The sequence below is a fragment of the Cydia splendana genome, chromosome 11 (genome assembly GCF_910591565.1).
Source record: "Cydia splendana chromosome 11, ilCydSple1.2, whole genome shotgun sequence".
Classification (NCBI taxonomy): Eukaryota; Metazoa; Arthropoda; class Insecta; order Lepidoptera; family Tortricidae; genus Cydia; species Cydia splendana.
The window spans coordinates 15914024-15938868 of record NC_085970.1 but is presented as its reverse complement, the minus strand read 5'-3'; the positions used below and the strand labels follow the sequence as shown (position 1 = coordinate 15938868).

Here is a 24845-nt window from a genome sequence, read left to right as displayed (position 1 = left end):
CATAACGCTCACGTTTACGTAACTTACTTTCTATGCATCTCGCTCGTACTCGCATATGCGAGCAATAGTGCAAGCGAGATGTACAGAAAGTAAATTACGTAGACGTGAGCGTTATGTCAATGTTAAAACTGATGGTAGAGGCTCTGTTATATTATATAGCAACCTTCGTTAATTACGCTTCAACGGATTTTCACTTATACCTATTTCAATGAGCAGATGGGTATATAAGTGACACAGATAAGACCCAAGCTACAGCTATTTACGGCTTGAATTCATTTAGAAGGGACACGATACGTCGGACAGTAACTAGATCAGCCCAAGGGGCTGTCCATAAATTACGTCATCGATTTTTGACGATTTTGGACCCCCCCCCCCCTATAATCATCCAAAAATCATGCTTCAAATGACCCCATTTCCTCCTACTTCATGTTACCGTCATCCGATGTCCAGACCCCCCCCCCCTAATTTGAAATGACGTAATTTATGAATAGCCCCCAAACCCCGTTTTGCGTAATTCCCGTAATTTCCTCTCTAATAAAGGACTGCGAATCGCTGAATATTGCATTTACGCTCCGAAAAGTTAAATCTAATAAGCGAAGGTACATTTTCGCTTAACGTTGTATAGAATTCGCAACATCTAAATGATTATCCCGAAAAGTTTAAATTGAATTAAAATTACGTTCAACACTAAGTGAAATGTCTAGAAGTTAAGTTAAATTACAATTATTACGTAGTAAGTAGTCTGCTAATTTAATTTATTCAAGTTGTTTACTTACCTTAATTTTTTCCATGGTTTCAGGTAAACAAAGCTGTATGAGGAGCATAATATAGCCGGGCGTGGAGGTCAGTAAACAACGGTAAACAGCGATCTCAATTTGCCAAATATTTATAGGTTCGTGGAAATTTTGCGTAGTCTCACAATATTCACACTGAAACTTGGGTCGGTGTGGGTGCGCTTATACCTACAGAGTGAAATCGGATAGGTAATCATTGGCATATTTAATCGGAATTGACATTAATAATATAATATTATCTTATACCTTTAAAGCTTTAAACTTTTAAACGATCAATTCTTGTATATTTATTTATATAATATATTTCGGGGATCTCGGAAACCGCTCTAACGATTTCGATGAAATTATATGGGGGTTGTCGGGGGCGAAAGATCGATCTAGCTAGGCGTTATCTCTAAGAAAACGCGCATTATTGATTTTTTATTTATCTTTTCCTAGCAAAGCTCGATCTCCCAGATATTATTGATTTAATTTAAGCGAACACAATTGTCACCATTATTTGAACTAAAACGGGACTTATTGCATACACCTACTTTTATTATTTGTCCTGACGTTTCGAACGTGACTTACGTTCTTGGTCGTAGGCAGACTGGTGAGGTGGCGAGGAATTGTATCAATATCTACTAGCTGCTCGTGCTTTGTGGACAATCCGCTCTTAGCCGTTGGAAAATTATTTTTTTTAATTTATTTATTACAATTTAATGAAGATAACAGTGATCTTATTTTATTTAGTCCATTCTTTAAAAAAAAGAAATGTATCATCCTCTTTAACTTTCGACACACATAGTACGTATACAGCATGAACCATAACGTCGCACTGTGTATGAAATAATTCAAATTATTAAAATAAATTTGATTATCAAAGCTATTATAATTAATGATAGAAGCTTCATTAAACCCTTTCAATTCTTAATCAGTAATCCCATTTCATGCTGTATATTTGTGGGTACACGTGTCGCGTACATACCTTGTGACTATATTACTGAGGTTTGTTCGTTAATGGGTTTTATCATTTTGCGCCGCCTACGCCCACCGTGATTCTGAAATTAACCATTTAAATTAACCTTGAAACGTGTTCTGAAACAAAATATATTGACGAAGATATTATACCTCCTATATATGCACAGTATGTGTTTAATAACAAAATGGTACTACATAATACATATTCTCTTCGGTTTCCGCGATTATAATTGACGAAAGTAATACATACTTTGTTTGACAGGTATTTGATAATTTGTTGACGTAGCAGCACATGGCGTGAAAATTTCGCGTGGACGGATTTTAAGTCTTATTGAAAAAACTAATTAGTCCTGTTAATGACTCATTTACAATTTCAACAATTGACTCATTTGCACATACTAACGCAATTAAGTAATTATCTGGCAATAAAAATGTCGTATTTGTATCTGTAATTTGAACGTCAATTCCTAACCATAAAAAAATGTCCAATTAAAAATCATGAATTTGTGTGAACAAAAATCTAACAAAAATTTACACTCGGAGAAACAAATATTTGGCTTCGAAAAGCTAAAACATTCTAGGTACTATTGTATCTTCATAATTGTATTTTGTTTTTTTTTGTGTATATAAAATTGTTAATCTTTGTTGAGGACATTTTAGGTTTAGTTAATGTCTGACATTTTCCAAACTTCATGCTTAAGTTCGTTGACATTTGAATCAAAGCATCCGCTTGTTATTCAGCATTAAATCCATTGCTATCATCTTGTTAATTAGCTGAGAATCTGAGATATACCTACCAAATTATCCGCTTTATGAATGGGAGAATTATAGACTTTCTGTCTATCCGGTAAGAGCCATCGACATATTGCGATACAAGAATGAAAAGGTCTTAACTATCCTATTCACTGTTACTGCAATTCAACACCGTTGTCTGATTTCATAGAGTCGAAATTCCTTCGAAGTTTCCTAGGATTAAGCAGGTTCACTAAAGTTCACGGTATTCTTTATATCAGATATGTTGACTGCGCCTATATTCCCATCGCTAGTACAACTATAGTATTTCCAAACGAACCAGTGAAATAATGACAGTGAGATTCGCAACACCTATGTGTTCCATGGATCACACTTGGACTGGGTAGCTACTGTAGTTAGACAAGCCATGAGAATTACAGCTGGCCCGTACTCTTGGCATGACGTCGTTTCGCAGCACTCATTGTGAGCCGTCAGACCGAAGCACATGTGCTAGAAATATGCTTGGCTTCTAATTATCCAAAGAAACCATTTTTTAACATCCGTATGAATGCAATTGCGTGCATGTCTAAACTGAAACGTGACTTGTTTTCGATGAAAATACTACTACGTATAGATATCGGTTAATTAGGAATTAGAACACACTTTGCGGTTTTTCTGTGTTCATCTGGAAGGTGTTATTCCCCGACATGACCTGGAATTATATAAATGACGCAACTAAGGGAAATATTATGATGTCGTTTTTCTTGCAAACTCACTTTTACTTACTTACTCTGACCTGAAACTTCTAATATGGTCACCAAGTCACCACTTTAAGAATACTATGGGATCTGGTCGTGGTCAGTGTACCGTTCTTGCCGTACTAGGTACTTACATTGATACATTTATGTAGGTACAAATCCTCGGAAGTGAATTAGTTTCGTTGGCCATTTTCTAACCTAAATCACCAGTTTGCGGGTCGTTTACCATGATATTGTGAAGCAGATTCGTGTTTCGTTGCGATTAGCCCTGGTATCTTGATAATTTAAAAAAGTTGAACGTAAAACATTCTACTTTACGACTCCTCTTTGACACTCTAGGTATTGTCTGTATATAACTGCTGAGAAAAGCGTCATCAGTATATTCAGTTTGATAACGACGAGTCTAGATTGCTCTGTGTATTTAAGTTTCTTTTGTCTTCATCTCCGTTGTTCTAACAACTCTTACAAGTAACATTGTCGTGTCTGCTCTGAAGATTTCTAATGTAGACACTCACTTAGAAACTTCTTTCCACAAAAACATTTGAGAGAAGCCGTATCCAATAATGCTTTGCGTTTGAAGCAATTTATTTAATTTAGTATTGTCTGACGCCCACACTACCGACGTCTTAATGAAACATTCTTCCGACTAGTTTTGTAAATTTATTTTAGTTTTGGTCGTTTTCTCTAAACCTGCCTTGAAATTTTATCCATTATTGACTTTGAGACGTTCTATTGCTTATCGTTGTTGATTCTCTAAAGGGGACACAATGATTTGCCCCGCCCGCTTCAATGCCAAATGTCTCAATGACAATCACCCACGACTAGCCCAATATTTAGCTCCGCAATGTTTCCACCTCAAAGCGACCTCCACAGCCAATTAATTACAACAAATAAAATAACGAAGCCAATTAAGGTTCTAATTCAAATTTTCCGCAGAAACAGCCGTACACATGTTTCGCCTTCGTCGATTTCGCCTTCGTTCGCCAGTGCCCCCTTTGGGGTGGCGCGTGACGTCACGCCACCCCCGCGGGTCCCCCGGCCCCTAAAAATAGACGGCTGAGCCCGGGAGCGCTCAATGGAGGCTCCGAGTGCCCCCTGCCCCGGGCACCAGACGAATGAGGGCCATTATGATTCCGAGCATGCATTCACAGGCCGACGTATAGCATATCAACCCTGTTTGTATTTTTATAAACAAATGACGTTGCGCTTGTGCAACTACCGCGAAAATCCTCTTGTGCTGTTTCGCAATGTTATGATATTTTGCGCTTTGAACCTCATTTGAATATTCAACGCAACGCTGCCGAACTCGTATGACATTGACTCGACACGACTCGTCCGGAATTCGATCCATTCGACAATTGAACTTCAGACGTATTAATAAGCAATAAGCCGCGGGATATTTGACGGGCCGGCGATAAAAGTATGATTGCCGAATTCCAGACCGTAAGGGCTTGCAGCTTGCCGGGGTATCAAACGTTTTATGGCGTATGCGGGCATAAAAATAGACCCGCCAGACTTAGTGACTTTGAATGGCGAGCCCCCTCGAAGAGGGTGGACTCGCCCGCATCGCTTAAACAATGTACACATTTCGATTAACGATGCCAACAATATCGGCGTATAGTTATCAAGGGCCTTGGTTCCCGAACACACCTGGATGTGTGAGTACGTCAATAAGCACATACGTGTATAAGAGTAATAAACAGTATTTTCGTGGAGCGTTACACGTGTCGCAAGGTTACCGTGTTACGTCGCAACGCTGAATTTAACGTAATATGTATTTACATATGAGGTACTATAAGGTTTCCGTAGACTAAAAGTTTGCCGTTTATATTTAGTATCAGCAACGGTCTCTACGAAAGGCCGACTAGAAACACTCAAGTCTGCTGAAAAGTTTTCTAAAGAGCCGGTAAATGTTCAACAAATTTTACTTTCTTTAATGTCATTATGGGAAGTTCTGCTCAATTTAACAGTAGCCAATTGCGTATTTAACTTAAAACGCTTTATACTTCGAGGAAAACTTCGTAATCATATATTAAACTTTGTTTTACTTAGCAATACCGGGTGTTACATGATTGCTGAAAAATAACAAATCACAAAAAGAATTGTCTCTTAAACTCACCAAAACGAGAAATCGCACGTGAAACTAACCAACCGGCAATAAAATTTAAAGCCTTTGAAATGGAAGGGGACAATGTGGCCTAAAACGTGTTTAAATATGTAACCGGACCGGGCATTAGTGTCGCGCTGGCCTCATCTATTAGGCAGGGGCATGCTATCGATTGGGTCCCATAGTCTACATTACACCGATGCCCCCTACAGCAGTACAAAGGTTACACAATGTAATATATGTGGGGTCCCTTTGTTTCACATAAAATTTTAAGTCATAATGTATCGTTTGTCATATTATCATTAGTCATAAAACTGACACCGTTTTAACTTTTCAGGATTTTCGTAAGGTTATCCTATAGATAGGTTAGGTTAAGTTAGGTTTGTTTTATGGCAATCCTGAAAAGTTACGCGTTTCTGAGCCAAACAAATTATGACTAACGAAAATGCGGACATTAATACATTATAACTTAAAACTTTTTGGGAAACAATAGAGACCCAATATATGTATTCTGTGCTTAGCTATGGCAATTTTCTGTTTCGCGAATATTGACGAAAATTACGGCCTGGCCTACCGTGTTAAAAAAATATGTAACATAGCATTATTGTCGCGCTAGCCTCAACCATTTTGCAGGGGTAAACTACCGATTGGCGTCTTATAATAAAGAGTAGGAATATAATGACCATCATGAAAGATGTTTTTATATTATTTAACTAAAATTGAGATGTCTATCTCTATCTACATCTAAAGAGCAAAGTACCGACTAGACAGAGGTGAAACGCACGGCCTCAGACGAGTTGGGTAACAATTCGTGCTTCCGTTTCCAATGCGCGGTTACCTTCGGCTTTGAGGACAATACGCATTGAGACTGGCCGTTTCATTGGCCAGTGGCGCATGCGAAATTGCAAATTGGTAGGTACGTTGATAAAAAATAATGATTTAATAGTTTAGAAAAGCAACAAACAGAATAAATAGCCAATTTTTGTGGAATTTGCGCGCTTGCACGTATTTGTGCGTGTTTTATTTGATTCAGTAGATAATATGTGATTAAGATACGGTCAAGAAATTAGATTTATGTGCCTCTTCTTAGGTACAGTCAGCAGCAGAAGTTGCTAAGCGGGCGAGGTGTTCAAAATTACCTTGACGCGCTCTTATGCTCTTAACAATAAAGTCGCGTCAAGATAATTTTGAATACCTCACCCGCTTAGCAACTATTGCTGCTGACTGTACTCTAGTGCAATTAAAAGTTTATGCCGCGAAACGTATAAAACGTATGCGCTGTAAGGTTCCATTTGTATGGTATTTACACAATTTCTTCTATGATATATTAAGTTCACCTTCATTTACACCGAAGCATATCGTTTACATAACCCCTTATTTCAATATCTTTTATCTCCGATCACCGTACATACACAAACAGTGTTATCTACTTATCTGTGCCGATATGTATGTATGCATAACGATACGCACCTTGTTCATGAGGGCCTGTTACAAACGGTTTTCATTCGAGATTATCGACAAAATGTTTAAGTTGGTTCACGCCCTACATGAATACATAGAAGGCTATGGTTTTATTAAACTTTTAATTAGATTTCAAATATGGAAAAAGGTCTCTATTTGGTACATTACACCCCCGTTGGTAAAGTGAAGAGTTTATGAGAGACTGTGTTTCTGTGTTGCGCACGTAGTAATATTTTTCCATTTATTTCCAAATCGTGGACAGATTTGGTTGCAGTTTTCAGTAAATGGTTACGTAGGTAATACATCAGCAATGGTTTTTATTCTCGGCGGCTCGTCAATTAACACAGTTATGTATAAGTTAAGTTTTAAAACAAAACAAAGCATAAAAGTCTTCAGAACAGAAGTATAAGGTAGATATGTAACATTATCTAAAGTGTTATTCTATGGAACTTGCTAACTATGTAAACAAAAGTCACTAGTAGGTAAATTCATCATTCAGAGATAATTTCAATATGGCGGTTTGTTTACATAGTTAGCAAGTTCCATAGAATGACACTTTAGCTTGAGAGAGCTGGCTTGTCTTCGTGAACTGGACATTTTTACGACATTTTCAATATTTTTTTTTATTATATTTGAAGGAGATAAAACAGAAGCATACAAGTGAAAAACAAAATACTTGGGAATACGTTACGACGTTAATTTATAACTGAATTACACGTCATATTAACCTACAATATTTGTAGTGAGTAGGTATGTGGTATAACACAAGAGTTGTTAATGTTGTTACACGACGGAATTTACGACAGTAATTATATTCTGATAATTATCGATGAGAAATGAGTTGTAATCGGTTTTTAATCTTGCCAAAAATTTCCAATATTGATATAGTATATTGAATGATAGTGAAGAAAGTTTGATTATTCATTAACTATATCACATTCACAGAACTGACGTCATGATACTCATGACTCATGTCAAAAGCAATTAATTATTTATAGAACAAATTTTAGGTTCGTTCTGGTAATATTTTGATCATATTTCAATACATATTTGCCAGTATCAGTTTATTGAGCACTTTACCTGAAAAGCAAGCCAAATAAGCCCCCGATAACCGAACGCGAATGCGTTTTATATCCCGCCACGATGATATGATATGACTGTATACGCATAGAACGCGATTCTGATCAGTATTCACGTATAGCCACAAACGTATATGCGACTGTGTGCGTGTCTCATTGAGCTGGCTGGTGTGGAGCCCGGCCGAGGGGGGGCGACCTTGACCGTGACTCCCCGGCCTAGGTCCTAACTCCCGGGACAGGGCTGCCGCTCACACAAATTCACAGCTCCATTGTTATTTTAGACGAAAGTTAGATTGTTTCCCTGATAAAACGATGTTTAGGTACCTACCTTATTCATAAAACTTTACGGGCCTGATTTAGTTAAATTATGTTTAATCCCTTTCTTACAAATACAAAAGCCAAAATGACAGATAAAGACAAACGATTATTAGCTAATAGGGGTATTACTGCAATGTTCTGCCACCAGACTGCAGCACTCTAGCTCCTCTAGTAAACCATAGAGTAACTTTTCACAAACAATAAAATATGACATTGATGCATCAAGGCGGTTTGTTAACAGGGGCCTACCGGGAAAAGCGAAAATCGAAATTTATTTATCTGCCTCTTTATCGCTCGAATAAGCAAGAGTGATAGAGAGGTTAGATAATGAAATTTCGATGTTCTTGTTTCGCGGTAGACCCCAAGATTGTGACGGATAGTGGTAGTGGCGCATCCTACGCAGAGTTTCGCGTAATATTCCCTGTTGAGGTTTGTAGCGCGTTTATGACACGTTTATGAATAAGGGGGTAAATGTTTCAATTATCCGATACGCTATTATTTAGCGATTTTGTTTACAGATATCTTAATTTTCTATAGCTCCTTGTTATAGAAAAAGGTCGAGGATCGTTGATAAAACCTGAATTTGTCTTTGACAACCCTATTCAATTTGCGTTGTACGTAAACAAATTTTCTTCCCATCAATACGCTTATTATGAGAGGAAATCGAAAATGTATGTACACATTCACGTCTTACCACTTATTTTATTATGCCGCACGTGTGAATAAAGCGATCATTTTTCATCCGTGAGCGCGTTCAATCTATCAACTGCCGAGTGCCTGTCGTGTCTGCTTACGTTAACCGGAATTTTCGTGCGTGCACACAAATAATTCTAATAAAACTGTATCGAAGGTCCCGGGGTACTGTGAATAACAAAACCGGGTTCCTCTAAACTTGGGAACGTTATTAGGAAGGAACGTGCTTCCACTTCCCCGAGGAGTATGTATGATATTAACATGTAAAGTGTCGTAGCTGCAGGAATTGTAGGAGTGGGAATAACATTAGTAGTAGTAGTAGTATTAGTGATCACTTTATTGCACACAACACAGGTTTACATTATGTACTCAGTTGTGTTTTAGTTCCATGTTCAAAAGTTGAACCCTTATCACTAGGTTGCTTAAACGGGTATGTCTGCCGCCCCGCCACTGGCAGATATGAACTGTATTCTATATAATTATGTAGGTACCGTAATTACGAGTAATGTATGTTTTCATTACGTTAAAAGTTACTGCATTTGTCCGTGGTTTCCTTTTGTCGTGCTTTCAAGTTAATGCTATAGGCGTCATACTCATAAATGTTTTCCGCGAAACAGCTGTTGTTAAGTACATTACATACGTCATCGTCATACCTACATTAACAATTGATATGAATAAATTTGGATAGATGCTACATTATCAAAATACGGACGTGTACACTTTCAAAGTAGAACTTATTAAACATAGTAGAAATATCCCTTAGTGGTGTTTTAATTTTCCGCTACAAATAGATGAGATTTTTTTTACAAAGTACCAGTAGCATGAATTCAGTCATTCGTATTTTTCTGTTTTTAAACTTAAGCAAAGGCAATCTCTTTTTGCATATAATCTAGCCCATTTCACTAGGACGATACAGTTGGACTTTCTACTTCTCGACCAAGACAACATCAAGTGCCAAGTTAAGACGATACAGCGTGTATAGAAATCTTGGAACTGATTTTATCATTTCTATTGTGTATTGTATATTCTTGCGTGTATTTATTTCGATACGCATCAACATTCTGACACCATTCTAGTATAGAGGACGTTTGTGCCATTTTGATTCTAATTCTAATACAGATACACTCCTTTTCGTATTAGACAGAAACTCGGCCGCTTGAGATAGAAATAATTCATAAACAGCTCGACACCTAGCCAGATCCTAGATATATCGCTGAATTTTTTCTTTTGTTACGTTAAAAATATACCTTTAAGCAAAGGTGTAGGAGATATTAGGCATCAGGCAGACGCTAAAAAGGACTTTCGAGTAAATAGAACGAGATCGTTGCAGTCAATCTTTTATTGAAAGCAATACTCCTGTTATTCCACATATATTAAAAACAACAAATGGTTATTTATTTAAAATGTTGACGTAAAATTTGTACATTCCTGTTTTGCTCCATACAAATCTCATTTCATCATATGCAGATTTATTTATATTTTCCGACGAAACCCGCCACGAGAGATGGTATTTTTTCCATGTGACAGCCGGGGGCAAAATATGAAAATTCCAGCCACTCCGTGTAACATTGCAATCAGAACATTTTCAGAAATCTAAAAGCGAGTGCTTGCAGGCAAATGTAGGTTTGCGTTTCTGAATTTATAAACGGTAAGTAATTTGTAAATAAACATAAGAATGAGTGACATGTATTTCTAAGAATTGTACTCTTTATCTGAACGTATAATTGTCCAGCAATAAAGGCGAGTTAGGCGAGGGTGGAATACTACCTACCGAGTCTACAGACGTAGGTACGCCTTAGCAATATACGTCTTTTAGTTAACCCCCTGGATTTGCCGCTGATCTGTTCCGTTCCCTTCAAGATAACGTTATTTTCAACTTTAGCAATTGTTTTATGGATTTCTTTGTTTCCTCGCTATTTTACAAACAAGCGATTGTGTATTGTGTCATGTACGAATTGTGTAATATGATTGATTGATTGTAATCATACTAATCATCAATTGGACGTGAACTAATGGTCACATCCAAATACATACATCTGAAAAAATATTTGCGTGACTCTAATGTTGAAATGTTGCTTGTAATAACCTGCAAAAATGTGTTACTCTTCAAAGGCCGCATAAATATGTGACACGCTCTTATGGCTCTACAAACAAGATCGTGTCAGATATTTTTGCGGCCTTCGTTGTTTATTGCAGGTGACTGTACCTAATTGTACCTTTAAATACGTAGTTGAAGAAGAAACTAATATAAGTGTCGGTGTTTGATCAATTTTGTTCAGCATTGGATATCTAATTAAACAGCATGTTTGAATTGTTAATGTGCTGGTAATAAAATAACGCTAGGCGGATTTTGATTGCAATTATAATTGAAAATGTAATTTATTCCGCATTAAATTTTTTACATTGCTATTTGCGTTAGTTTGTTAAAAACTGCTTGTTAATTATAAGTTGTTTGTGGAAATCCTTCACATTCTTTATAATGATAGGTATCTAACTCTTTAAAAAAATTACATGAGTTAAGGTTAGGTAAAGAAGTGAGCCTCATTATTAGTAATATTTTCTATGCGTGACTGCCAATGAATAGTCAAAGGCAGCATTAATAAACCTTGTACTTTCGTGTCTTGCATTTGCTTAAGTCCAAGACATTATTATACATTTTGAATTTTAATTGCAATAACAACCGGGCCGCAATTATACAGCGGTCGTCAACCTAATCCTCATTGAAAAACGAAGCCATTCTAATCTGTTTGTAATAAGTTATGACGTGACGCACGCACGCGAGCTGTCCAAGCCGAGCTGAAATAGAGCCGTGTCTTGGTTGGAGGCCGCGGGCCGCTGAAAATACCTCGCGCCTCTAATTATAGTGCGCGCTCTACCTATGTGCTTTTTAGAATAGTTTATCTAGTAGGGGTGGGATCTTTTGTGCTATTTATGATGGGTTATTATATTGTATTTAACTAATGTTAAACTAAAACACCAATCATCATCAAATAAAGGAATTAATACAATAAAACAGACATAACTTGGGAAGCTTTACTACGACGCCGCCATTGCGGCGATGTTCATCTGTCAGTCCTTGGCGCGCTATAGTGAGGTGATTTCCAATACCGATTGTTAGGCTGCGATGCACACGCGAAAGATCATTATCGGTTATCACCAGTGATCGTACATTTTCCAGCATTTTTGGTGCAGCAGAGTGGTGTTAACGGAATTGGTATAGATAATTTCAACTGAAATGGTAAATTAAGGTTAATATTAACGTAATTAACGCTAATTAATCATTAGGGTTGAAATTATTTATACCAATTCCGTTAACACCACTCCGCTGCACCAAATCGATTCGCGTGGTGTTAACGGAATTGGTATAGATAATTTCAACTGAAATGGCAAATTAAGGTTAATATCAACCTAATAAACGCTAATTAATCATTAGGGTTGAAATTATTTATACCAATTCCGTTAACAACACTTCGTGCACCAAAAATGCTAGAAAATGTACGATCACTGGTTATCACTAAGAATATATCGTACCCTACAGTTTTACAGATTTGTAATCTTGACCTATGTTTTAATTTCAAATCTTATCTATTAGGGTGTGATTGATATTTTTTAAGACGTTATGAGTGTTGTAATGCATTCTGATTAATGAATGAAACATTTACTATATTTAAGAAAATAATCCGTCATAAATTATAATTTCATTCCAACTTTGCTAACTTGCATTCCAATATGCGTCTGTCCAAGGTGTGAGAAATTAATTGATTATAAAACTGAGAATTTAACAACATTCGACATACTTAGGTACTTACGAACCGTCAGATCTCATTATATCGTATATTCCAAAAAGGCCTTTATTCCATGCAAATACATTTTAGATTTCAGCTTGCACGAATATGTAATGCGAGCTGAATGTTAACAATCGATATTAATAATTGTCAGCATACCTGTACAATCACGTGCATGCCTTCACGTCAAACCTCTCGTTCTATATTAAAAACGCGTTATGACAGCCTATTAAATTCCGTGTATATGAGGTATTAAAGAACGCGAATATATAGAGAGACTTATGGACAGCTGGCAGGAAATAGAATATTGTAAATACCAGGACCATGCATAAGTTTCAAGATGTGACCGACGTTATAATTATTACAAGTACGAATATGCAATACGGCATGAACAGAACGCATTGAGATTTCCTGGAGCCCTGATAACTTATTTTTCACAAGAAGGTGTTATACGGGTTGGCTTAATTCATGTTGAAACGTCGGTTATACCTAAGCTTTTGCTATAGATTAAATTGAGGTACTCAAAGTGCGTTGATATTTATGGAAGTGAGAGTAACAGCCGTGGGTGTTGAATGGGATTTCTACCTAAGCCTTTTGGGTGAGTTTGTATGATCTATAGATTTGAAAAGGTAAACGTATTACGAACAACACGATGATAAATATCTATCTGTATGCTTGTGCTTCACTTGTAGGTTCATGTTTTTCTAAACGTTAACCAAACCAGCAAATTAACAACAACAAAAACGTTATGTAGTGGCGCTTTTTGTTGCCAAATACTAGGTATGAATGAATATTCGAGGAACAATATCTGGCGGTTGAAAGGTTCCCCAGCAGACTCGTGCGCGGACCTCGGTCGTTAACAAGTTTGAAACACAACAGTAAAACAAAAGTCCAATCCACTTTAACGACTCACTACTCTCACTAGCAATTTACTTAGCTTCAATACAACGTACGAACTTTGAAATTGCTTTCTCTGTGTTTTAAACTTTTTAATTCCTTCAATGTGTCTGTTAAATTTTATCTCAGCCTTGCTCAGCCGGACCGTGGAACCGGTTGGCCGAGGTTGGCCTTTACCATTGTACTTAGACCCCCAGGCCCCCCCTCGTGCTACACTTCTGTAGTGCTGGGGGGGAAATGCGTATGCGTTTGCAGGTCTTGTCTAACTGGTGGAGTTTTGACGTTTCGGGCCGGTCTGGCCACGCACTTGCGTGAGCGGCGTTCGGTGTTTGAAGATCGTGGTGTGTTTCATTTAACTGTGTTACTATTACGGTTACTCTTTAATCGACTTACTCCTAATGGACCGTTGCTTGTTTACGTGGTTTATTGTTTCTTTTACATGTTGCGGGTACCATCACAGTTGAAACACTCTCAAATTGTCCATATACAATCATATTCTTACGAACTTATTTAAGTATAGATTTCTTAACCATAATAGGCGGACTGGTTCGTTAAATATTGTGACCCAGATTGGATGATTGATATAATCAGTGTTTTAAATCTGTGGCGATCTTGACGAATGGTCGAATATAGATCACTTATAAATAGCTTATCATAAACTGATGGGTACTATTCGCTTACCTTTGAGCCAGAGCAGCTATACCGTCGGCGTTACTCGGCCTTCGTTCTTGACGCCAGCCGGCGGCATGATGCCAAACTGACGATTGACACGTCTTTGACAAAACTGAGTTCGCGCTATCAGGGTAAAAACGTGCGGGTTCCAAAGTGCATGCAAATTGTAAATTATAGCTATTAGTACTAGCCAATATAATGTCACCATCCGAAAGATACAAACGTGTCTAAAATATAAAATGCGTGCAGCTGTAGCTTGCTCCTAAACCGCGGTTCGTATCAGCAAGTTATTTCCCAAATCATCAACATTTCATCGGCCAAGCTGTATGAAACAACCAATTAATTAAATTTCGCAATTTTAGACTTGATCCCACTCCATAAAATTTTCAACGTATTTTTAACGAAAACACAATTAAATTAAACCCGTCCGAATACATGAACTCTGCATATTATGGTAGAAGAGCCGGCCGCAAATTTTCTAACCGACTTGATACCACGATGAAATGCACAATGGTTTCCCATAAAAGTGATGCTAAGACCGAATTCGATAGTCTGCCACGGCGGAACTTGCCGAAAGTACGAAAAAGAAGGCCACTTCCGGTGCGAAAAAAGGGGGCTGATTTAACCCATCTGATACCGAAATAATAGTAATGGCAGCAGTTAGAAATTTACATGTAGACACAGAAAAGCGAAGTCTGCCAGTATTTTTTCTGCCGGAAGTGCTTGGCAGACGCTCTCAAAGGTGGCCACCAGGACCCCTAATTTAACCCATCTGATACCACCATGAAACCAATTCCAGTCGGTAGGTATGAACCCTCATGTCAGGAATATATAAGTCTGCCAAGGCTTTTCCTGCCGAAACACCTTGGCAGACGAGATTATGTGAGCAAGGTAACCATCGATTACCCTACACTAACCCATCTGATACCACCATGAAACCAATTCCAGTCGGTAGGTATGAACCCCCATTTTAGGAATATATAAGTCTGCCAAGGTTTTTCCTGCCGAAACACCTTGGCAGACGAGATTATAAGCAAGATGACCATCGGTTACCGTACACTAACCCATCTGATACCACGATGAAACCAATTCCAGTCGGTAGGTATGAACCCTCATTTCAGGAATATATAAGTCTGCCGGGGCTTTTCCTGCCGAAACACCTTGGCAGACGAGATTATGTTAGCAAGGTGTACATCAGTTACCCTACATCAACCTATCTGATACCACCATGAAACCAATTCCTGTCGGTAGGTATGAACCCCCATTTCAGGAATATATAAGTCTGCCAAGGCTTTTCCTGCCGAAACACCTTGGCAGACGAGATTATAAGCAAGATGACTATCGCAGGCTTGGCAGACTTATATATTCCTGAAATGCGGGTTCATACCTACTGACTGGAATTGGTTTCATGTAACTGATGTACATCTTGCTAACATAATCTCGTCTGCCAAGGTGTTTCGGCAGGAAAGGCCTTGGCAGACTAATATATTCCTGAAATGAGGGTTCATACCTACCGACTGGAATTGGTTTCATGGTGGTATCAGATGGGTTAGTATACGGTAACCGATGGTCATCTTGCTTATAATCTCGTCTGCCAAGGTGTTTTGGCAGGAAAAGCCTTGGCAGACTTATATATTCCTGAAATGGGGGTTCATACCTACCGACAGGAATTGGTTTCATGGTGGTATCAGATAGGTTGATGTAGGGTAACTGATGTACACCTTGCTAACATAATCTCGTCTGCCAAGGTGTTTCGGCAGGAAAAACCATGGCAGACTTATATATTCCTAAAATGGGGGTTCATACCTACCGACTGGAATTGGTTTCATGGTGGTATCAGATGGGTTAGTGTAGGGTAACCGATGGTTACCTTGCTCACATAATCTCGTCTGCCAAGGTGTTTCGGCAGGAAAAGCCTTGGCAGACTTATATATTCCTGACATGAGGGTTCATACCTACCGACTGGAATTGGTTTCATGGTGGTATCAGATGGGTTAAATTAGGGGTCCTGGTGGCCACCTTTGAGAGCGTCTGCCAAGCACTTCCGGCAAAAAAAATACTGGCAGATTTCGCTTTTCTGTGTCTACATGTAAATTTCTAACTGCTGCCATTACTATTATTTCGGTATCACATGGGTTAAATTAGCCCCCTTTTTTCGCACCGGAAGTGGCCTTCTTTTTCGTACTTTCGGCAAGTTCCGCCGTGGCAGACTATCGAATTCGGTCTTAGCATCACTTTTATGGGAAACCATTGTGCATTTCATCGTGGTATCAAGTCGGTTAGAAAATTTGCGGCCGGCTCTTCTACTATTAAAAAATATGTACATACGTAATGCCCAAAGAACGCACTGACGTATCAACTACTGAATCACGATTGAAACCGAATAGACCTTTGGCACAGTGAACCGAACAGTCGCCGTCCACATTTAACATACCTACAATCTACATAATGCAATGAAACCGTAAATGCTACATTGTTAGTGCTAGGTAACGGATGTAGGACTTGCAAATCGAAGAGTAAACACGTTTTTATAGCTTATCGCTAAGAAACGGTGTGACATTGTTGTCGATAATCGATATCATCTGCAATGTCAATTGCTAAGGAAAAATTCCATTATAATCTTGCCATTTTCTTAAGCAGTCTGTTCAGTTAGGTACCTATATCGTTCCCATGTAGGTACCTACTAAGTATAAAATACTTACCAATCCTACTTAGGTATACAAATATGTCTTATACATAAATAAATAAGTAATATCAAAAAATTAAGAGGTAATTTAATTTAGGCAAGCATTTAGTGTCGGTGAGGTTGACATGTTTGGTATAGAATTGGGAGTCTTTCCTGTAATCGGACGTAAATAAAGCGGAGTTTAACCATTCTTTCGAACCTGTACAAATCAAATGGCCAATCCGGTGGGAATCGAGTTATAGGCCCCGCACTGTGCCTAGTCAAAATTCCTACTCTAAAATGTCTCGCTTTTATTATGTCGGTCGTCATAAGTCGTCGCCGACTCGCCGTACATAATAAAATTATACTAGTTTCAATAAATATTTATACACTTATTGACGTATACCTGTCTACAAAGCAGGCTGGACAAACACGCATACCTACTTCAATGTTTCCAGGGCAAGTCGTATGAACTTATGGTATGCATGCATGGTGCAATATCATGCAGCTGGCTATGGAAATGTTTTTGTCTAAACATATCGATCGTTTATAAATGGATTTCTCGTTATCTCATTACAGGTTGTACAATGTCGCACTCAATTGCACCTGCTGCATTTTTAAAAAGATCATGATAAAAATCTTCAAAAATTCTTCTTTATGATCAGAAAGAGGGATCACCCTTGATTGATTAATCCTGTATTGTTCTAATCGTGTACCTAGTGTTTTAGGCAACAGTTATTCAAAACAATACCAGGACAAAGCAAGATACATACAAACACTAGCATAACAACTTGCTATAGCTATAACTATAGCATACACCGCAATATATTGTAGCATGTGAATGCCATACCCACAACGAAGATATCACAGCACGTTAGTCTGCATTCTAGTGGCCGGTTTTAGTCGCTTATTTGGCTTCCCGGTCTATTTTCGATAGGTCGTCGTGTCACTCGGCGTACGTAGCGCCGAGTATTCTAATTGGATGCGAGCGAAGGCGAGTAGGTGTTAACTGACCTTGGGACCCGTAACATCATCATCTTCCTCGCGTTATCCTGGCTTTTTTTGCCACGGCTCATGGGAGCCCTTCCAACCCGGAGGGGAAACAAGGACTTATTGGGATTAGTCCGGTTTCCTCACGATGTTTTCCTTCACCGAAAAGCGACTGCTCAATATAAAATGATATTTCGTACTTAAGTTCCAAAAAGCTCATTGGTACGAGCCGGGGTTTGAACCCGCGACCTCCGGATTGAAAGTCGCACGCTCTTACCGCTAGGCCACCAGCGCTTGGGACCCGTAATAGTAACAACTATCTGTAATTAGAGAGAACTTGCACTGATTTGTCTGAGCCTCGTACTCGGTAAGCGATCGCAATGAAACGTTTTATGGTGCACGAGAAAGATGATATTAGTGTTTATTATAAATAAGGCGGCTGTCTATTAAAAACTCTTGTCTATTACCGGGGGGAGACTTTGAATTCCATTTCTGGCGTTCGTTCTTGTCATGCTTTGAAAATTAACTGTAAATAGCTGTTTGCACCTTATTAGTTACACGTTCTAGTATTAATGATTTGATGATTTGATTTTATGACAGGGCGTTTTATGTTTAACATTAGTATTTCTGTATTAAATTAACCTTTCTGCGTAGGTCCCTTATGTAAGAAAAATGGCTGTGTTTGAAAGCGAACCGTCGCGACGGCTGTAAGTGAAGTTTCGGGTAGGGTTCAACTTTTTGTAAGATTTCTTCAATTTTCCTGTCGATAACAGTAAAATAAACAACTGCTACCACAAATTGAGGGTTTTATCCTGTATTTGGAGACAGAGCAAGAGGGGGACAGTTACGTGGCTTCGCTTGATTGGCAAGTTTCAATATACACATACTTGTTTCTTTAACACTAAAAGTTATAATTGTTCTTTTGAAATTTTCTTAAATAAGAAAGTTTAGAAACGAACGTTTTAAATTTCAAATGGCTTTTATTTTTCCAAAAATCTAATGCAAAATTGTTTCGCAGCATCTACGATATGCCACATCAAATTGGAATTATATTGAATATTTATTTCTTGTTATAAATATTTCCCATTTCGTACTTGTCAGCTTGTCACAGTCACAGTGACAATATAGTACATTGTGCAACGTGGGGGGTAAGCGAGATATTGTAAACGAGGTTTATAACTACGAGTTAAAGACTCGAGTTTACAATATTCTTACCTCCAGAGTTACACACAATGTTTTTCATCACACTTGCGAAGAAAAAACTAAATTTTAAGCGAAATAATTCTTAAATACGGTGACATTTCAAACATTTGTCCGCCATATTGTCTTGTTTTGGCAGGTTAGGATTCGAAGGCACAGACCCACCCGGATTCAGCCATAATCGAAAATTGTGTAAACAATAATTTAAACGGCTATTAAATTAATCAAATTAAATAGTTTTAAACATACACATAAAAAATAATTTTTCACTTCTCATGCTCAAAAAGTGCACCTTTATGTCGTGCGTAGACGACATAAAATCGCATTTTATGCTCTAGAGCATAAAGTAAAATCATCTATTACGACCCTTATTGACTTAGCAATAAAGTCCAAATTCTGCCATACAAACTGCCAGCCCTGCCGGCGCGCCCCCGACCGGCGCTCTCCCGATCGGCGTGCCCCGCGCCTCCGACCGGCCCAAGAACAATTTTCTTTAGTCTTGAATGAATACGTTAAAATAACCTAAAATATTTGATTTTTTGTATATTTTCCTCGCAATCGAAGTGAAAAGCAGAGTGTACAACAAGGGCATAAATGTCCATTTTTACCCTCGTCTACTATTTTGGTCTTCGCTTCGCTCAGACCAAAAAAGTGCCTCGGGTAAAAATAGGTCACTTTATGCCCTTATTGCCCTTGTTGTACAATCTACTATATAAACGTCAGTATTTTCAATGTAAAACTCATTTAAAACTACTTTTTTCGTATAAATTAGTGACATAATTTAAAAAAAAGCCATAACTCACTCGTGAGTTATAGCTTTTTTTTTCAGAATCTATAACTCCCGCGGGAACAATATAGGCCTTTGTCCTTCAGTACACCTGCATGAAATAAGATCTTTTTCGAGCAAGGGTGATGAAAATATAATATCTCTAACAGCTTTCATATTGATTGTAACTGTGACAAGGTAGGAAATGAAACTGAAATCAAATTCCTTGCTGGTCATTAGATTGATAGTTTAAAGCAAGTATGGTAATGATAAACCTGCCACTTAATCAATTTTCATTGTTTTGCGTTAACAATGAAACAACATAATCATACTCGACCGTGATTGTATTGGTTATTATTCATAATTCCGCGTACTTAAGGTAAAAACAAATTAATGGTACTTGCTAGATAACAAAAGTACTTCTGCTCGCGACTTTGTCTGCGTGGGATGGTGATGATGATTTATAAAAACTATCCTATACTTTCTATCTCCATACCAAATTTCATCTAAATCGATCCAGCGGTTTAATCGTGAAGAGGTAAAACAGACAGGATGGTTACATGCATTTATAATAATAGCATGGGACTATCGGTATTAAACAGAAACTTCTCTTCGTCTTACCATGCCTTGTTATTGTAACGAATGTATGATGACGAAATGTCATATTTCTCTTGTGACGAATTAGTCTCTTATTTTTGCCAACATTAAATTATTTTAAAATGGGACTGGGCTGGTCATGTCTGCCGAATGCCGGACGACTTGTGGGCCAAGTTAACCACAGAGTGGGAGCCCCACGGGTCTAACCGGGGAGCCGGCAGGCCTCGTCGGCGATGGCGGGATAACTTGGACTCCTTCTTGAGAGGCTGGCCAGATATTGCACTAAATAGAGACGAGTGGAGGAAGAGGGGGGAGGCCTTTGCCCAGCAGTGGGACACAGTGGGCTCTGAATAATAATAATAAATTATTTTAAACAAGCCTGCTCATTAAACATTTTCTCCTATCCTTTGATCGAATTAGATTTTACTTTTGTTTGATTCTACGGCACAATGCTAACGATGTTTATCATCTTTTATTTTCCATTTTCCCGGAACGTCTCATTATTCAATCGTCTCGGCTCGAGAGCCCGGGTATGATTTAGTATCATTTGTTGTTCCTTCTGGGATTCGTGTAATTTTAGCCTCAAACATTCGCCCGGACAATTTACGACGTAATTTGCGAGATCCCTTTCCCAACCGCGTTTCTATATTCAACCGCACATCAAAAGCAACCTTGTTTTATAGACTACAGGGTTCATATTTGTAGGATGCTAAGGAGAGATAAGAGGTTGCTAAAGTAGTTGCCGTTTGCGACGGCTCAAATTTGGTCAAGTCTGAACAACCTTCGTAGTCCGGGCTCTCAAAGAAATTGCGGCGTTAGGGCGGAGAAATTATGATGAAATATTACATTACTGCCCTGGATTTGCAATTTCTAGGAGGAAAGTGTTTTGATTATACTTTACGATATATTTCTATCGTCAGGTGATTATATGTGACGTCCCACGGTCAAAGGTACCTTATGGCGGGTATGGAGTTATGCATACCCCAGTAATCTACAATAAATAAGCTATCGATAACACAAAAGATCAACCTTCTAGGTTGCGTAGTTACAGAGATATGATTTTTTGAAAATAATGTTGTGAAATTAGCAACTTTACGATAGAGAAGTTTTAAGTTTAGCCGCCTAAAAAACTATGTTCCTGAAGTAAGTTACATAGTTGACTACAAATAATAATACCTTATATATGTGAGATTAAAAAAATATTGCGACTTGTTCTGTAATGCAAATAGAAACTTTTGATATCGACTGATTTATGTGTATACTAGCCAATCTCTTGAAAATAAAGTTTTATTTCATTTTCACGATTGATTGCAATGAGCTCTCAAGATTTAAATTCTATCTATTAGAAAACGACACTGACAGACAGTTTAAGCAAAAAACAATACCGATTTAGAGGTGAAAATGTATTTTCTGACTTTTTCATATAAAATCACAAAATTGAATATTTTTACTTTTAATGTGACACACAATCAATTTTTCTGAGCACATATGAAAGAAATTCTGTCATTCAAATGAAATAAATCCTAAAACCCCAACTAAATACTATATTTAACCCCTTATGCCACTTTAAACTTACATAACAATAACAGTATTTGCTCCATACATTTACGAAAAGGTACCTTATGGAAATAAATCTAATAATACATCACTACAAAATATCAATCATATTACAGTTTATCTTTTATGAATAGAAAATATTAATATACATTAAACTGCCCCAAATTTAATTAGTTCTTCGTCATAATAATCTTAAAAAAGACCAATAATTTGTATGTAATGAAAAGGTACCTTGTGATTAAGTTACATGATGAGGCATGATGATGATGGAACAGTTAGGATAAACTAATAATATTTTGGGGTTAAGATGGTATAAATCGTCTATTTCTTATCAATAATATATTTCGGTTGCTATTGAAGATAAGCGGCATTGAGGTTCAATGACCTCAGATATTCCATAAGGTAATGCGTCGGGTATTGGCATTTTTCAGCAAACCAATGGCTGATTTACTGCATGCGACCAAACCAAATGAAGATTATTCTAGTTAAGAAAGACTTGACGAGAGTAACTTTGGTATAATAGCAGGCTACTTGGATTTGTGATGTGGGTCTATGTACGGTTATAATATTTGCGAGGCGCCCCAACCAGAACTGAAATTATCAAATTAGTTTTGCAGAATGCTAATACAGTTCTCTACCAAACTTCTTTTCCCGTATTGACTAGTTTTTTTGGGAATTTTCAATCTGTTTTCCATAAGGTACCTTTTCTACTAAACTCTGAGACGACATTACTAGGCTTATAACTAACTTATAACAAAAATAAAAACAGGTAAACAAACGTTACGCATTAAGGTTTCAGATCACACAATAAAAAAAAATTGAGCATTTTTTCACCTCTTTACAAAACATTTCATATCTCCGAAACTAGAAACCCTCATAAGGTACCTTTTCCCGTGGAACGTCACATATTTGGTCTATATTTTGGTGAATAAATGTGGTCTGTTTAGTAATTGCAAATAATCGAACCGCGTTTCGCCGCTTTGTATATATGTCGCAGTCGGATCGTATAATCCGCCGTATTATATTACGGCTAGCCGTTTTCAAAAACAGGGGCGTTTTGAAATGCGGCGGTTTAACGATTAGCCGGATTGAATGCGGCTGAATGAAAATCCGCCGGAATGTATTCGACGCCATACGTTCTTCAACACGGCTAGCCGTAATGTAATACAGCGAGTCATTAGCCGCCGCTTTGACAGTTTTTAGTTCCCATTTTTAACACTCGCGGCGCTGCCTGACATAACAACAACAAACTATGAAAAACGCTGGGGTGTCCATCAAATCTGGAGTTCGTCGGACTGTTTCTTTTCAAAAAACATTTCCTTCGCAACTTAACTAGACGGAGCTCCGCTTTGCGGGGCTCCTATTTCTGAGCGGTTTGCCCTTCGGGCATCTGAAGCTACCTAACGAACCTAACCTACCTACCTATTGATTTAGTGAGACCTCCGTGAAAACATTATTACACTTTGGGGAAAAAAGCGTAGGTAGGTAAGTAGGTTAGGTTCTTTAGGTAGCTTCAGATGCCCGAAGGGCAAACCGCCCAGAAATAGGAGCCCCGCAAAGCGGAGCTCCGTCTATTTAAGTTGTGAAGCAAATGTTTTGGAAAAGAAACACATGTAGTGCGGTGGGACCATGGTAAAATAAATTAAATTGCAAACTTTGTCAAACTCCGGTTACGTAGGCGACCGAAAGAACTGGTCACTCTACAATCTAAATAGTAGTACGATGCGGCTAAACGTAGGCCGCCTTATTGAAGAACGTATCGCAATGACAATCCGGCTAATCGTCGAACCGCCGCATTTCAAAACGCCCCTGTTTTTGAAAACGGCTAGCCGTAATGTAATACGGCGGATTATACGTTCTGACTACGACATATACACACCTTGCTTAGTGTATATTATATATCTGTACTAGTTGTTTTTAGTATTTCCTTTGCTCAGAAAAAAAACCCGTAGAAAATTAAATATTTGACTTAACGTAACATTTAGGTACTGCCAATTCTTGATACTGCGAACTTTCTAATCTTTCTATAGACGTGACGAATTTGATCGATAGTGTCGACAAAGTAAAATAAAATCTATAAATTCCATACACATTATAATTCTTTCATTAAGGCCTAGTTTACTACGGCCTTGAGCACGGGCATTCTTGTTCATAAACAACTCAACACACCTCGTACTTCTAACAACCAGTATAACTGTGATCTCCGCTTGAGTATGGTTGTTACGGATGTTTAGGCCAATTTACATCGGACACAAGTTATGACTGAATAAGACTGGACTAGAGTGATATGATAAGGTCAAGGTCTAGCCTGACAGCCCTTGATACCTATGTCCAATTCACCCACGCGTTGTTTTTTTTTACGGAAAACACACACGTCATGGCCTACGAAAAAAAAGATACACGTACCACTCCCTTTTCAAGAACAGCCTGTTAAGTTTTTCATGTAAAACTTCTACTCGCTCTGATTTCTCTGTAAGTATTACAATTTTTAGCGACGAAAACTACGGCTACCACCAGTACGGTTACCATCAGTTTGTCACTGACGTAAACGCCGTCGAGAACGTAATTTACTTTCTATACATCTCGCTCGCACTCGCATATTAGTGCAAACGGGATGTATAGAAAGTAAATTACGTTCTCGACGGCGTTTATGTCAGTGAGAAACTGATGGTAACCGTACTGATTGACATCTGATGTATTCGCTAACGTGTACGTAACTTACTTTCTATGCATGTCGCTCGTACTCGCATATTAGTGCGAGCGAGATATATAAAAAGTAAGTTTGCAGACGTTAGCGAATATGTCAGCTTGACA

At 38.0% G+C, this 24845-nt stretch overlaps 2 protein-coding genes across 2 annotated transcripts in view; both read left to right on the top strand.

Moving 5' to 3' along the window:
* LOC134795157 (uncharacterized) overlaps positions 1–24845 on the top strand; it is a 142579-nt gene that overhangs the window by 33679 nt on the left and 84055 nt on the right. The window lies entirely within an intron of this gene.
* The window catches only part of LOC134794933 (uncharacterized), a 178303-nt gene that overhangs the window by 74976 nt on the left and 78482 nt on the right, over positions 1–24845 (top strand). The window lies entirely within an intron of this gene.